Source organism: Chinchilla lanigera, unplaced genomic scaffold (assembly GCF_000276665.1).
Source record: "Chinchilla lanigera isolate Chin_1 unplaced genomic scaffold, ChiLan1.0 scaffold00040, whole genome shotgun sequence".
In the NCBI taxonomy this organism is placed as follows: domain Eukaryota; kingdom Metazoa; phylum Chordata; class Mammalia; order Rodentia; family Chinchillidae; genus Chinchilla; species Chinchilla lanigera.
In genome coordinates this window covers 6,553,460-6,568,965 of record NW_004955441.1, presented here as the reverse complement: position 1 = coordinate 6,568,965, position 15,506 = coordinate 6,553,460, and the positions used below count along the sequence as shown (strand labels likewise).

The window sequence follows — 15,506 nt, the reverse complement described above, 5'->3', positions numbered from 1 at the left end:
GTGGAGGTAAAGACTAAGGGAGAGAGAATTGGCTGAAGGGAGAATCAGCCAAAAGAAATCCAGACCGGGAGAACAGTCAAAAGGATTTAATGCCTGTCTAGGACCTAAAGATCATTTTCAGAATTACAGAGTCATAAAACAGAAAGATGTGCGGTAGCTTTGCCCATGTTATGCACAGTAAAGTCTAGTGTTTTGAATTCAGAGGCAAAGTCAGTCTTTTCCTTCCTTTGCCTCCTTTAGAAGGCCTTGGAGAGATCTCACTGTCTCGGGCTTGCCCAGCTCCTTCCTCTTAAAACCTGGATGAAGTGCCTTTGGCCCCTCATATCTATATTCATCTGCCTGGAATCTGTGTTCCTGGTCTCCAAAACACATCACAAGATAGCAGTGAAGGGGCTGGGGATTTAGCTCAGCGGCAAAAGCTCCTGCCTGGCAAGCGCAAGGTCGTGAGTTCGGTTCCCGGTACCGGAGAAAAACCAAAAAATAAAAAAAAATAAAAAAAAATAAAAAAAAGATAGCAGTGAAGAGGCCAGTAGATGCAGGAGGAATCTCGAGAATAGGCGAGCAAACAGACCTACTCTTTTGAAAACAGTAAATCCACCTAGTACTTTAACGCCTCCCTCTGTTTGGTTTAGCTTAGGTTCTTCCTCTACCCCGTTGTGCAGACAGCAAACTACCTGAAATCTGGATGTGACCTTCACAGCAAAAACAGGTCCCTGCTTCTAAAACTCCTATAGCTTAAGATACCATATATCATGGAAAGTATTAAAATGTTAAAATGCAATGTTTGGAATCCTGGAAGTAAAGAGAAGCTCACTTGTAAGAATCCTGGGACAGGGCTGGGGGTTTAGCTCAGCAGCACAGCGCCTGCCTGGCAAGCGCAAGGTCGTGAGTTTGGTTCCCAGTACCGGAAAAAAACCAAACCAAACCAAACCAAAACAAAACAAAACAAAAAGAATCCTGGGGCATAAAGGTTGAGGGAAAGAGATACCAAGTTGAAGCTCAAGCTCTTACTCATCCCACCAGGCCTATTTCTTTCCTCTCTTCGCAACTTCAGAACATTATCAAATTTACCATATCCTACTACACATATTAAAGATTATAAAAAGTCTCTTCTTAGATGTCACTTTATGACGTGTGTGATATGCAGGGGTCCCTGCATTCTGTGAGGTGTAAACCAGGATCGAGCACGTGTTCTGAATAAAAAGGGGTTGGTTGAATGCATGAATGAATGAATATCATAATATGGAAAAACCAAACAAAAACGAAGCTGTACCCACCAGAACTACTTGCAATATAACCTAAGGATTCGGCAGGGAAGAGTAAAGAAAGTCAAACAGAAAGATTACACAGAGCTCAGCCAGCCAAACCAAAGGGGTAAATGATGGGACCAAGTCATAATTCTAAAAGAAAAAAGGCTGCGGTGGCTCGCTTACAGAGTGCCAGTTTCCTGTGCAAATACGGTAGTTATGGAATCTGGTGCCGTCGCCTCAATTATACGTGAAATAAAATGACTGTCAACTCACCCCTTGCCCGAATAGATCAACATCACTGCTTGTCATTAGTGCTCTAACTTTACTTCTTTGGATTTGGAGAGGGTTTTTTTAAAAAAACATACTTTCCTCTGTTATCTGCTAATATCTTTGCCAGTTGAGAGCAACGCTGCCAGCCACACTGGGCGTCCATAGGAGGTGAGGATGGAAAATCTGAGGTCAGAATGCGATGATCTGGATTTGAATCCCTAGTCTATGATTTTTTTTGTTTTGTCTTTTTGAGACAGGGTCTCGCTATGTGGGTCAGGCTGGCCTTGAGCTCACTTTGTATCTCTGGTTGGCCTCGAACTTACAACAATCCTCCTGCCTCAGCCTCCTGAGTGCTGGGATTACAGGCATGCACCACCACACCTGGCTTTTTGCGGGTTTTTTTTTTTTCCCAAAAAAAAACATTGTCTCAATATGTAGTTCAGGTTGGCCTTGAACTCACTATATAGCCCATGCTGGCCTTGAACTCGAGGTGATCCTCCTGCCTCAGCTTCCTGAGTGCCAGGATTACAGCCATTCCACACCACAGCTGGCTCTTGCAGGACTTTTGTTGTGATGAGTGGTGTAGCCAGTGAGGCTAGAGCTGAACCATTAGTAATCCTGGAGGGCAAGCTGAGCTCTGCCCTTGGAGGGCCTCCTTTCCCAACCTTCTTTCAAGCAAGAGCAGTCTCTCTTCGTTGAAATGTTGAATACTGAAGAAAAGTCTGTTTGAACAAACACCAGGAGATCCTCCTCTGTGGGATCTTAATTTTAAATCTCAGGGGCCCCGTCGCTCTAACCCCAGCTCCCCAGCCCAGCAAATCACTGCTCACCATGTCCTCTGAGGTCCCTCTCTCCTGACCAGAACCTTGGAGAGGCTGCCGAGGTGGGGCTCCCCACATGCCCTCGTGGCCAGTTAGACATTAGTTGATATGAATTTGCTACATACAACAGTTAACGGCTGAACTTGTCGGTCTCTCTCAGAGACTTTCACATGAAACTGTGCAGCTGTTAGTAGTGGTGACGTGGGTGTGTGGATGAGCACAGCTCGTGCCTTTCCCCGAGCGCGTTCCTGCCTCTGTACCTCTGTTCCTCCCACCCTCTACCCCCTCAGACAGCTTTCCTTACACAATGAAATAGTTCTCGTCCTCCCAAGCTCGGTTCAAGCACCTTCTTTCGCAGGAAGCCTGCCCCGATCCTTCAAGTTACGGTCAACCCCTCTTCTATTGCATTCCTACGCCATATTATCAGCATCTCCACCTGGGGGGAGTCGTAGGCACCAGTTTCCGTATCTGTCTCTCACACAACTCTGGAAACTCCAGGAAGGCAGGGACTATTTCTTATTCGTATTCATGGTACCTGACAGGTAACTGGTCTTTTAAAAATTCTTTTAAATGTTTGATTGGCAAATTATAATTGCATATATTTATGGGATACAATGAGACATGATGATAGATGTAAACAACAAGGAATGATTGAATCAGCCTAACATATCCATCACTTATATACTCATCCTTTTTTGTGGTGAGAACATTTAAAACTTACTCTCTTAGCATTTAAGAAGTATACAGTATAGCACTCGGGAGGCTGAGGCAGGAGGACTGCTGTGAGTTCAAGACCCACGTGGGCTACAAAGTGAGCTTAAAGTCGGCCTGAACCACATAGCAAGACCCTGTCTCAAAAAAAGAGAAAAGAAATATACAATATATTATTAATGATAGTCACCCGCTGTATAATAGATCTCAAAAGACATATTCTTCTGCCTAACTGAAACTTGTACCCTTTGGCCATCAACCTCCTCACCCACCCTCAGCCTCTGGTGACTACCATCCTACCCTCTACTTTTATTAGTTTGAGTGCCTGGATTCCCCGTCTAAGAGGAATCATGCAGTAATGTCTCTCTGTGTCGGGTTTATTTCTCTTAGCACAGTGTCTTATCATTCTAGGCGTCTAGGCTTGAAGCCTCAGGATAAACACGATACACCTCCTGGTAATAGCAATTTTACTCAAAATTTCATCCATTTAAAAAATTTTCACATACTTATAATGCTCAGATAGCTTAGAGAGGAATGCAAAACTAACTTGAGCTTGAAAGATAAATACACATATCATTTTTGCACATTCCTTTGACATATGAGAAGTTGGAGGATCTTATGCAGTAGTCATTCAACACAAATTTGAATTTAATTTAATTTCATTTCAAGACATGTTTATGGTTAGTGATTTCTTTTTTTGAAGGAAACAACACAGACCCTTGTTTATTTATATTAAACAGCAAGAAAAACCATTCTTTTTTTAAATAATGAGAGCTGGAAAAGGGTAAACTGGAAAAAGTCATGTTACTTCACCTAAATTGTAAATTGAGGGGTACTTGAAATTGAACTCAGGACCTTGCACTTGCCAGGAAGGTGCTTGTGCCACTGAGCTATCCCCAGCCCTACACTGTAAATTTTAACAAAAGTTCACTATCTAAATATATAGACTAAAAATCTTTGAAAGCATTACCTTCTAGCAAAGACCAAGTGCTTCTCTGTATTTGAAAGAAATTGTAGGATACATCATATACACAAAATAACATATGCAATATATGCAGTTTTCTGTTTGAAGTCTTTACAGTATATAAGTAAAAATTTGATTCTCAGTCCCGGTAACTCTTTCAAAATATGGCTTTCAAGCACTCTTAGTATATTGCCCTTATGCTATGTTAATGAACTATCTTTTTTGTTTAATTTTTTCTTGTTTGCTTTATTTGGAGACAAGGTTTTACTATATAGTTCAGGCTGGCCTTCAACTCACTATGCAGCCCAGGCAGACCTCAAACTCTCAGTGATCCTACTGCCTCAGTCTCCCAAGCGCTGGAATTATAGACATGTGCCATTATGCCGGGCCGGTTAATGGACTTTTTTTTTTTTTTTTTTGTCTTTTTGAGACAGGGTCTCACTATGCAGTTCAGGCTGGCCTTGAACTCACTTTGTAGCCCAGGCTGGCCTCAAACTCGCAATGATCCTCCTTGCCTCAGCCTCCCAAGTGCTAGGATTACAGGCATATGCCACCTCATCCGGCTTTGTTAATGGATTTTCAAGTATCCCTCAGGTAAAGATTTGGCTTCTTGTATAGATGTACCTATAGAATAATAACAGCATCATAAATACTGTAGCTACTAAGCTTTGTTACCTTTGCAGTAAAAACTAAACGTATATGTTATATTACCTGGATGTGGATACTACAAAAGGTCTTCAGATCTACAACATAGCAGCCAGATCCAACTTCTGAGCCCTATTGTAAAAAATTTTAATGGTCCAATGGTCACGAAAACATCAGTATCTTTACTTAGTGTATTCCTTCACCACTGGCATAGTTAAAATAAGGGAACATTAGATTTATTTGACCCAACAGGAAAGAGTCTATATGCTCTTAAATTCTACTTGTACTTGGGTAAACACCTCTGGACAAATAGAGGTTATTATTGAAAATAAAAGGCTTACACCAAGTGGTGCCTAATTTTGTCTAACTGCTACAACTGTTTGAGCTACTCTTCATTAATATTCTACTTCTAATTTTTAGCCCCTGCTTATTTAACATAGTTATAAGGTGACTCTTCTTTTCCAGACCATCAAAAGATGCAGTTCACTGAACAGCAGCCTAGCTTCATTTTCTCCTTTAGGTCAGGTAGGGTGAGACTTTTAACCCCCGGCTAGGCAGCATCAACGCTTCTCAGCCAGAAGCAGTTATACACAGACAGATGCTTGGCCCTTCTGCACATGTTAAGAATAAGGAGTCAGGGCTGGGGATATAGCTCAGTGGCACAAGTGCCTGCCTGGCAAGTGCAAGGTCCTGAGTTCAATTCCCGGGACCATGAGAAAAGAAAAAAAAAGAATAAGGAATCAAAGGGGGCAGGTAGGGTAGAAGAAATAAAAATAGATAGAAGGGAAGCAAGGAAGGCAATAACTTAAAAGTTGTACTGTTAAGACTGTAATTCCATGGGGTTGGGGATATAGCTCAGTGGCATAGCATCTGCCTTGCAAGCATGAGGTCATGAGTTCGATTCCTGGTACCACTAAAAATAAAAAATAAAAATAAAAAAATAAAAAATAAGATGGCAATTCTAGGACACAAAGTTCCCAAGATTATCTATATCAGTATTCCCTGGATTGCTTATGTTTTTTTTTTCTTTTAGGGCATCATACCCCAAATTCCTTCAAGATACTTTGAATCTATGGATTAGTTTAGCTGATAAAGTAAAGGGCAGAAACTTGATCTTAAAGGAACATATTGAGAGTTCAAAGAATGCTTTAAGGCAAAATCTTAGGTCTCCCATCTAAACAATAAACTGGTGGGGCTCATGCCCTTCACCTGTAAAATGGGCTGTTAGCTTTTCATAGGTGGGCCACCCTTTTCCTATAAACCAAGACAAAGATGGAACTTTCTACAAATTCCACAGATCTCTACCTCCAAAAGCACATAGATAGTCCCAGCTACAAACTATAGTACATCTCTCTCTTTTAAGGACCCACACTCTTATTTCTTTGAGTATGTGCTTTTAAATTTCTGCCTGATAAATTCCTTTATGACTCTTACAATTTATTTATTTATTTATTTATTTATTTATTTATTTATTTGAGACAGGATCTTGCTCTGTAATTCAGGCTGGTTTTAAACTCACTGTGTAGCCCAGGCTAGCCTCAAACTCATGGTGACTCTCCTGCCTCAGCCTCCCAGGTGATGAGCATGCACCACCATGCCAAGCCTAAAACTTTAATTATTAATAAATAATATTTTTCAGGTGAAATATCTCTGAGACTTTACGAAGGCACTCCCAAGAAGTAGGAGGTGAGACTAATATTAGAATGTCAGAAGCCGGGCATGGTGGCGCATGCCTGTAATCTCAGCACTTGAGAGGCTGAGGCAGGAGGACTGCTACAAGTTCAAGGCCAGCCTGAATGATATAGTGAAACCCTGTCTCAAAAAGACAAAAAAAAAAAAAAAGTAAGTTGAGAATTTCAGTTAGGTGTAGTAGGTTAAGCACAGCCAGATAGAAAGGAAAAAGCTAGGTCGTTATGTGTAAGGATTGTTTTAAAACCTAAATTACAAAAACAGTTATAAAAGCGGCACATGCTCACAGTAGAAATGCTGAGAGTCCGACCCACTGTCCCCTCTGTCTCTTTCCTGCAAGTTGCATGTAGAAGGTCCGTGGGAAACCAGACAGCCCACTGGGAGCTCCCGGAAGACAGCAGAGGACCTGGGCCGGAGGTGGGGCAGGGCAGGCCGCAGAGGCCAGAGTGAGCGGCTCATCCTAAGGGACTGACACTAACTTGATTTTGCATCAGGCTCACCACAGCAGAGGGGCCAGTGTTGCCCAAATTCTGAGTTTTACACCTAGCCCTTCCTTTTATCTTATACCCTTAGGACTTTATTGTCACAATTGCCTTTGTAACAGCAATGGCCTTGCAGTCAATTCCATTTGATTTGGGCAATATATCTTTTTAATAGCATATTAGTTAGCCAGTGATCCCTCCTAAGTCTAAATCAAGCAGACTTGTCTCCTTTTATCATCTTATTCAAACATCCCAACTATTATTCTTAGGAACATTTATTTCTTGATACGTTCATTATAGATTTTTAGCCTTCCTACCAAAGTCTTTTTTTTTTTTTTTTTTTTTGAGACAGGGTTTTGCCATGTAATTCAGGCTGGACTTGGACTCACTTTGTAGCCCAGGCTGGCCTCAAATTCACAGCAATCTTCCTGCCTCAGCCTCCCAAGTGCTGGGATTACAGGCGTGCGCCACCAGGCCCAGCTACCTACCAAAGTCTTGATCAAAATCCTCCAGTGACTCTTCCTGAAGTTCACATGTCCTAACCCAACAGACTCCACTTTGCTCTCAGACTTCTCTGCAGTCAGTGCTTCCTACACACACTGGGATTCCCTTACGAGGACAGTCCTGGGCCTCTGTCATTTCTACCCTGGGCTCCACTAACGCTGTTTCGTCAGCTGGCACCGTTCCCCGCCCCCGGGCTGCCTGTCAGACTGCTGATGTCCAAGAGTCTGTGTGTCTCTGTCTTTATTTCCTGCTATGTCCAAGTACAGTTAAGCCCTGTTTTTCTGTGCTGCTTAGTATCTCTCCACCTCTCTGTGCTAGTATTTATGTCAATTATTAACTTTTACAAGATTAGAAGTCCATATACACTCAGGGCATCTATACATCCAAAATTTTATGTGGACACATTTTCATGGGGAAAAAGGGTTCAGAGCTCACATCAGTCTCTTAAAAGAGTCTATAATTACTCCCTCAAAAAAAAAATTGGGAGCTGGGCATGTTAGCACACAGCTACGATCCCAGCACTCAGGAGGCTGAGGCAGTAAGATTGCCACATATTTGAGGCCAGCCTGGGCTACACAGCAAATTCAAAGCCAGCTTGAACTACAAAGAAAGACCCTATCTCAACCCCGTCCCCAATTTTAAAAAAAGAAAGAAATTGCAAACCACTGCACTAAATTCTGAGTCTTTAGGAAATAGAGTGAGCTCTATTCTTCTTTGAATCTCGACAGTAAGATGCCTGATGTTCACTAAATGAGAGTTTTAGTTATCATTTAAAGGTAATGCTTGCTCCAGTCAAGATATGTAGTAAATTTAACCTCCTTTTTTTAAAAAAATAGACAAGAAATATGATAGAGTGAAAACTACTCTAGGCAAAAGGGAAGTTATGGAAGGATCCAGAACAAAAGTCCAGCAGTGGTTAATTTAGAAAGAAAGATGGGGTTAGCGGATGGGCTTTCAAATTTTATTTACACTTTTCTGTAATTTACACATTTGTTTGTTTTACAATGAGCACTTTTTATTCTTAAAATTTAAAAATTATGTTTTAAACTATAGTATTTTTTCTTAATGTGTACCAGATACCTTGCTTTAAATCCTCCTAGCACTACTAATTTTTCCTTTCCTTTCCTTTCCTTTCCTTTCCTTTCCTTTCCTTTCCTTTCCTTTCCTTTCCTTTCCTTTCTTTTCCTTTCCTTTCTTTTCCTTCTTTTTCTCTTTTTCCAAACCCAGGACCTCGGACATGTGAGGCAAGCACTCCACCACTAAGCTACAACCCTGCCAGCCCGTTTTCATTTTATTTTGAGACAAGATCTTGCGAAGGCTGGCTTTGAATTTGTGATCCTCCTGCCTCACTAGCAACTGCAGTTACATCAGCTCTGCTACTTTAGTTTTGTGATGTGGGGAAACTTCATGAATCTTTATGAGCTTGGCTCCCCAACTGTAAAATAAACCATAGTAGTTACCCACCTTACATAGTTATTGTATGAAAAGACCCAATACAACAAGTAGGGGTTTGGTACATATTAGTTCAATGACAACAAATGTCTTTCTTAGGGTTTGCTTGTTTTTTGCGACCTCCAAAGACACTGAAAACAGAACTCAGTTAAAACATGGCTCTTTCTGGTCTGCATATTGTGCAAAAGTATTCACACAGCAGTAGAAATCTGATGTAACACACCTATTTATAAGGTGACCTTTAGCCCTGACTCTTGTCTAAAGAATTCCCTAAGTAATTTGTACATTTGCTGGGTTTTAAAAGAGGTTGATAAAAATTTTCCAAGCCATTTATAATAACTAAACTCTCATTTTCTCTGCGTTCTGTCTAGAAGCAAGTTCTCTGCAATGTTCACTTACCTCCTGCCCTGTCTCCACTGGGAGACATCACATCATATTTTTTGAAGTCTTCTAATTTCTCTAGAAGTTCTGTAAAAACAAAATGTCATTGAAAATGACAATCACCTTGCATTTTATGCCATCCTTTCCCCCACATAACTGTAATTAAAGGTTACTATATACGCAATTCATGGTTGTTAAATTTTTCCAATTTTGCAGGACTCTTTAAAGTCAAAAAGCCAAAGTCCTTATTTCTCTTAACGTTTTCATTTTTAAGTTGCTTGGTTTCAAGTAGACACAACAATCTCAGCATTTTTAACTTTGGGTGACTAATAAAACTAAATTCTTAACATGGCTAAAATACTTCAACAAGGCTCAGGAGGCTTTGCTCACTTAGAAGAGTTCAAAGTAGTTATCTAACCTTAAAATATCTAAATGCATCAATGTAGAGCTTTTTCCTACCCTATTAAGTGAAATCACCTCCTTCACCAGACAAGCGAAATGGGTTTGTAATATGTTTTTCTGTGGGAGCTAATTGAAGTGCTCTACAATCAAGATTAAGTATAAATCTATCTGGTAAACATTCTATGATTTATAGTGCTTTTGTCGGCAGTACGTCAGATCCCAAGCCAGCTGTATGTTTTATTTATTTTTCATTCTTTGAAACTTCTGGGGCAGTTTAGCCAATTTTCTGAATCTTTCTGGACTTCCCTTTCCTGATCTGTACGACTGGCCTCGTAATCATAACACTCAGCTCAGGGCAGATGCGAGAGTTAAGGGAGACGAAGGGGGCAGGGGGAGGGGAGCAAAGGCTTGCTTAGTCCCCTTGGTTGTGAGGCTTGTCCTGTATCTTAGGTGAAAATATGCTTATTCCCTGCTTGGCTTGCTTAGTTTTCTTTTCCACTTAACTTCGCTGAAAAGTTTTCTTAAAGTATTGCTTTTGTGCATAATTCCGTACTTGGCCCAAAAAGAACACGGGAGACAGTGTGAAGCCTGACACTGGGTCTGTCAGACGCTGACAGCTTCCACCCCCCTCTCCCTACAGAGAGGTGGCACCACGGGAGCAGATCCCTAACCTGTGATGTAAGTACAAGTAGTGGGGGTGACTTCTGAAAAGTCTCCGGATAAGACAGAACACACCTTTTCTGTTTTCCTTCCCACCTTCCTGCTGGCTAATAGCAGTGACATGGGGGGGGCTGGCAATCTTCTTGGACCAAGAAGCATTATACCGTGGATGGCTGAACAGTGAGCAAAAGGAATGCTGGTTGCACACGCCAAGGCACTGATCTAACAGCTTGCATTGCTGAACACTGAGGGTTTTTTCTTTACTATAAAAGAAAAATAAATACACGTTCTAACTTGTTTAAATCACTTGTTCTGGGCTTTTTTTTTTTTCATCATTTTCAAATGAACTCAATCCTCACTGATGTGCTGGCCCCCTAGGAAGTTATCCAGAGACAAAGACAATTTTTAATTTGCAAACTTTTCCCACATTTCCTTGGAGTCTCTGTGTGCTTTTTATTTACTAACAACAACTCTCTCACTCTTCAAAAGTCTCTAGTGTGTCACCCCAGCCCGCGTCTATACACTGTTCCCCTTTCACTATCACTACCCATCTTTTGAGCTCCTCAGCTAAGAACTTAGAAAACAGGGCCACTCTGTTGGGGAAAGAAAAAAAGTTTGGCTAAAACTGAGCTCTCAGCTTTCTGCAGATTATAGGAAAAACAGAGTTCATTTGATTTCAACAAGTATTTATTCAGCACTTCCCATGTTAAAAAAAAAAAAAGGCAATGTGTTAGGTGCTGAAATACAAAACTGAAATCTAATAGGAAAGATACATCACACAAATAAACTATAACACAGGATGGGTTATAAACCCATTAAGAACGTAGAAAGTGCCTGAACTTCCAGAGGAGAAAGTTTCATGAAGAAGACAATACTTGAGAAAGTTAGCGGATATTAGTTAGCGGATATGAAGAAGACAGGATTTAAGCTGGGCTTTGCAGGAAATGGTAAAAATGGGATCAGCCACAGAACAAGACCTGGGTGGATCTAGGGACCCTAGAGAACCTGGAGGGTAAAGAAGAAGCTAACCTAGACCGGAGGCAGACGGGGGGAGATGGGGGGCAGACCGGGGCCTGCACTGTAGTAGAGGGAATAAGGAGACCCTGGCAGCTGTTGAACAGGGAAGTAACGAGATCACACGTCCTGGGCGAGAAGGCGGCCTTTGTGGCAGTGTGGCAGAAAGGCCAGCCGCAAAGACGCCAGTGAGTAGATCTCTTTAATAACCCCCCAAAATATAAGATGACCTGAATTTAAAAGGTGATTATTTAGAGCTGGGTGTGGTGGTGGGGCCTTTAGCGTTAGGGTTGGGGGGCTGATCGGGAGGGAGGGAGAGAGAGAAAGAGAGAGAGAAAGAGCTATTAGAAAGAAAAGGAAGGGGCTGGGGATTTAGCTCAGCGGCAAAAGCACCTGCCTGGCAAACGCAAGGTCGTGAGTTCGGTTCCCGGTACCGGAGAAAAAAAACCAAAATAAATAAATAAATAAATAAAATAAAGAGGAAAGGAAGTCACATTTCAAAGATTATGTGAGCTATGTGTATGCTTTGCCCAAGAAAAAGTGTTGAATTGTAATTCTCAGATTCAAAAGTGGAAAATATCTCCATAAGGGAATGTCTTAAATTAAACTTTATCTGACCTGGGAAAGTAAAAGGCTGAATAGACTGTCAGAAAGAATTTATCTAGTCTACCATGTCCATAGAGCCTTAGCTTTACTCTCCTCAGATGTCAACTGCTGATGCACTGACTAACTGTGCTAGTAATGATACCAAGCATGGGGTCTCCTGGCCCGGGGCAGTGGAAATGAGGACATGCATGAACGCTCTGGCAAAGCTTTATTGGGGTAGGGGGCTGCCCCCAAGAGAGGCGTGGGGTCAGTGCTGATAGGAAAATTCAGGCTAGAGCGTTAAAAAAAAAAAAAAAGCAGCAGGCCGGGCGTAGTGGCGAACACTTGTAATCCCAGCACTCGGGAGGCTGAGGCAGGAGGATTGTTGCATGTTCGAGACCAGCCTGGGCTACAAAGTGAGCTCAAGGCCAGCCTGAACTGCATAGCGAGACCCTGTTGCAAAAGAACAGAAAAAGAAAGGAAAAAAAAAGCAAGACAAGTATTTTTTTTCTTGTGCAGGGTGGAAGAGATGGGGTAAAGTCTGGGAATTTTCCTCGGTCCTGGGCATAGTTTCAAAGGGAGCTTGCTTTTTCAGTGCGAATAATCTCGCCCTTGAGGAAGGGTGGCCGGCTTATCCCGGGAAGGACTGCCGTCTCTCTCCAGGCGCCCCGGTCTGGGCAAACATCCTACCTCGTGATAAGGATGCGCCGCCGCGGCGGGTTAGAGCTCACGTGGGAGGGGCGTGGGGCAGAGACCTGTCAGAGGAACAAGTTAAGGGCCTGGGAGTGTGTCTGCCCTCTGCCCCTCAGTGGTGAACCCCAACGGCTTTATTCTCTCGTCTAGCTTATTCTTAGAGATGTTACGGTGAAGACATCCTGGCTTTCAGGAGACAGCTGCTTTTTGAGGTTGATAGGACCGCTTGGGATGCAAGGGGTAGGAAAGAACACACTCCAGACTGTAAATGGGTCACAGAGCCTGAGCTGGCGCCCTAGGGGGTACACCTACCTTTTGCTGCCTTGCAGGTTCTGTCTCACTAGGAGATGGGGAGAATATTGAGAAGAATCTCAGCACTGCCAGCTGCCCCCCGCCCCGCGCCAAGAAATGTTTTTCTTTATCTTTTTCCCGGTCGTCATGGTAAATAGCAGGTATCAGGGTGTCTTGCATAGTGAGGCTCCTCCGTCCCTCACAACTTATCTCTTTACTCATCTTTATGCTCCACCGCTCACCCTCCACCCCCACGCGCCATAAGAAACCCCGTGAAAGTTTAAGAGGCGGCAGCTTTGTAAAGAGCGTAAGAATTTTCTGATAGATGCCTCTTCGTGCTCGCTCAAACCATGCCAGCATAGCCGGAGGAAAGGAGGAGAGGGCTGACACGGACCCATATAAAGGCATAGTATCCTCAAATAGCTCTGAGATAAGTAGGTCTCACAGACAAAGCCAAGACAGCGACTCCCTTGTTCTCAGGAATAAACTCTAGAGATTTTCTGAAATGGACAAACTTGAGCATCTGATCAGCGGCTACTTCCTCGTCTTATTTTTGTGATTGCTTTAGAAAGACCTAAATAGGTCTTAATACCTACTAACATCTTTTTATCACTAAGGAAGGAACGAACAAAAAGTAAATCATAAGCCTACTAGTTAGTTGAGTATCCTGTGTAATATTTAGCAATTATAAACTGCTTAGTGTATCTTATTTGGGGCATGGAAAGTGCTCTATAGATAAAATAATGAGGGTATTTTTTTCTTCTGTGACAACAAAAGTGGTTCCTGGTACCCTCAAGTGGCACAAGTGATTAATGAAGTCCTCGGGGACCAACAGCGCTAATGTGATAAATATTGTTAAACTGCATTTCTCTCTTAGGCAAATTGGGAGTGGGCAGTAAGTATTTCAAGGCTGTTCCTGAGAAAAGATTAGCAAGAACTATTAACTTACAAAGATTTTACATTTTATAAAAATCCAGAAACTGTGAAGAATACTGAACAACTTATACCCTATCCCTAAAACCATAATCACATATTCTTTACTCGGATGTCCATGAATCCAGCTTCAGGCCAACTATAAATTTCCTGAAATTATGTGCAAAATTTTGTGTGATTTTCCTTTTATTTTTCATCAGAAAAATGGGACTGGTTTCAGAAGAAAGCAATCCTTTACCCCTCTAAAAGGTTAAGAACTGCTGTCATTAAAGAGAAAGGAAGGAAGGAAGAAAGGAAAGGCAGGCAGGCAGGCAGGCAGGCAGGAAGAGAAAGAAAGAAAGAAAGAAAGAAAGAAAGAAAGAAAGAAAGAAAGAAAGAAAGAAAGAAAGAAAGAGAGAGAGAGAGAGAGAGAGAGAGAGAGAAAGAAAGAAAGAAAGAAAGAAAGAAAGAAAGAAAGAAAGATGAAAGAAAGAAAGAAAGAAAGAAAGATGAAAGAAGGGAGGCACAGAGGGGAATGAACAGTTTAGCGTTTACTACTGGTTTGCTATGTTAAGCCACATTCTCATACACACAAAAGAAGGAAGGAAGGAGGCAGATTAAAGAAAATTTGGAATTCCATCAATTCTGTCTCAAAGTCAACCACATGCATGTAATATTTGTGCATGGTACTTCTCTTTTAACTTTTAACTTCAAAACACATCATTATTATTTGTGTCAAAAGTTAACAATATTATGACCTTCCTTTCGAAAACCTCTGAATTTCCCAATGGTGTAGCTTGCCTCTTCAGGCCCATGGTAGCAACAAAAATGTAGACATTAATTAAATTTGTGGATACTGTTTAGGATAAATGTATCAAAAAACTTCTTTCTCTCTAGTATAAATTTCTGATCCTTTATGTTGAATCCTTCAAAAGTAGCCTTCAGTGAAAAAGCTGTGTTATTTGCGAGAATGATTTTGAAGGAAATCATTAAAAAAATAAAAGGGTGATACAATGCCAGATTTCTATCCATTCAGAATATGCTATTTCAGCATGTAAAAAGTCATAATTCCAATAGACATTGTAACAAAATCCTCTTCTCTCTTAAAAATGGAAAGTTTTCACATAAAACTCAATTCTCATCATGCCCCCAGAACTTCATGAAGTATTTAGAACTGGGTTTCACAAAGACATGCCTCTGTGTATATAATCAACAATTTATTTCTGTACATAGAGAAGTGACAAAATCCTCTCTCCTTTTTCTTTGTTACAAAGGCATAAATCCGTGCTTCACCATCCCTGATTCTCTAATTATTCTTTAGCCCAAAGAACCACATACATGTTGGATTTAGGCTGTCTGTAAACCAAGGATTCTATTATCTTTTCTTTAAGACTGCTCTCAAAATTTAACCCGGTTGCCACTAAATATGTAAATGTGCAGAGCAAGTTCAAATATTCCCTAAATATTTCATGAGCTACCAACCTGCAAAGGTAGATTATGACATAACACAAAAATTAAGAAGTCAATGAATACTTTGCAAATTGCTACAACTTTTGAATAAACATTTATATATAAATTACTATCTTTAATTGTTAGGATATTTGAATTTAAATTAGTATGCTTTATAGTAAGGGTGGATGAATTTTCTCCTCTTATAAAAATATTTTCCTTTCAATGCCTCTTAAAGCATATGAAAGGACACACTTACCCCATGGTGCTTGCTGTGGTTATATCATCCTCGGATCAAGGCTTATCTGAATTTCAGATTAACTTAAAGGTT

The 15,506-nt window shown here is 41.2% G+C and overlaps 1 protein-coding gene across 1 annotated transcript in view; it reads right to left on the bottom strand.

Moving 5' to 3' along the window:
* Arhgef33 (Rho guanine nucleotide exchange factor (GEF) 33) overlaps positions 1–15,506 on the bottom strand; it is an 85,317-nt gene extending 69,811 nt beyond the window's left edge. The window contains exons 1-2 of the mRNA XM_005391043.2: positions 15,435–15,506; positions 9,188–9,256 (exon numbers count right to left, since the gene is read on the bottom strand). The gene's annotated coding sequence lies outside the window, so the exon portion shown is untranslated. The remainder of the gene's footprint in view (positions 1–9,187; positions 9,257–15,434) is intronic.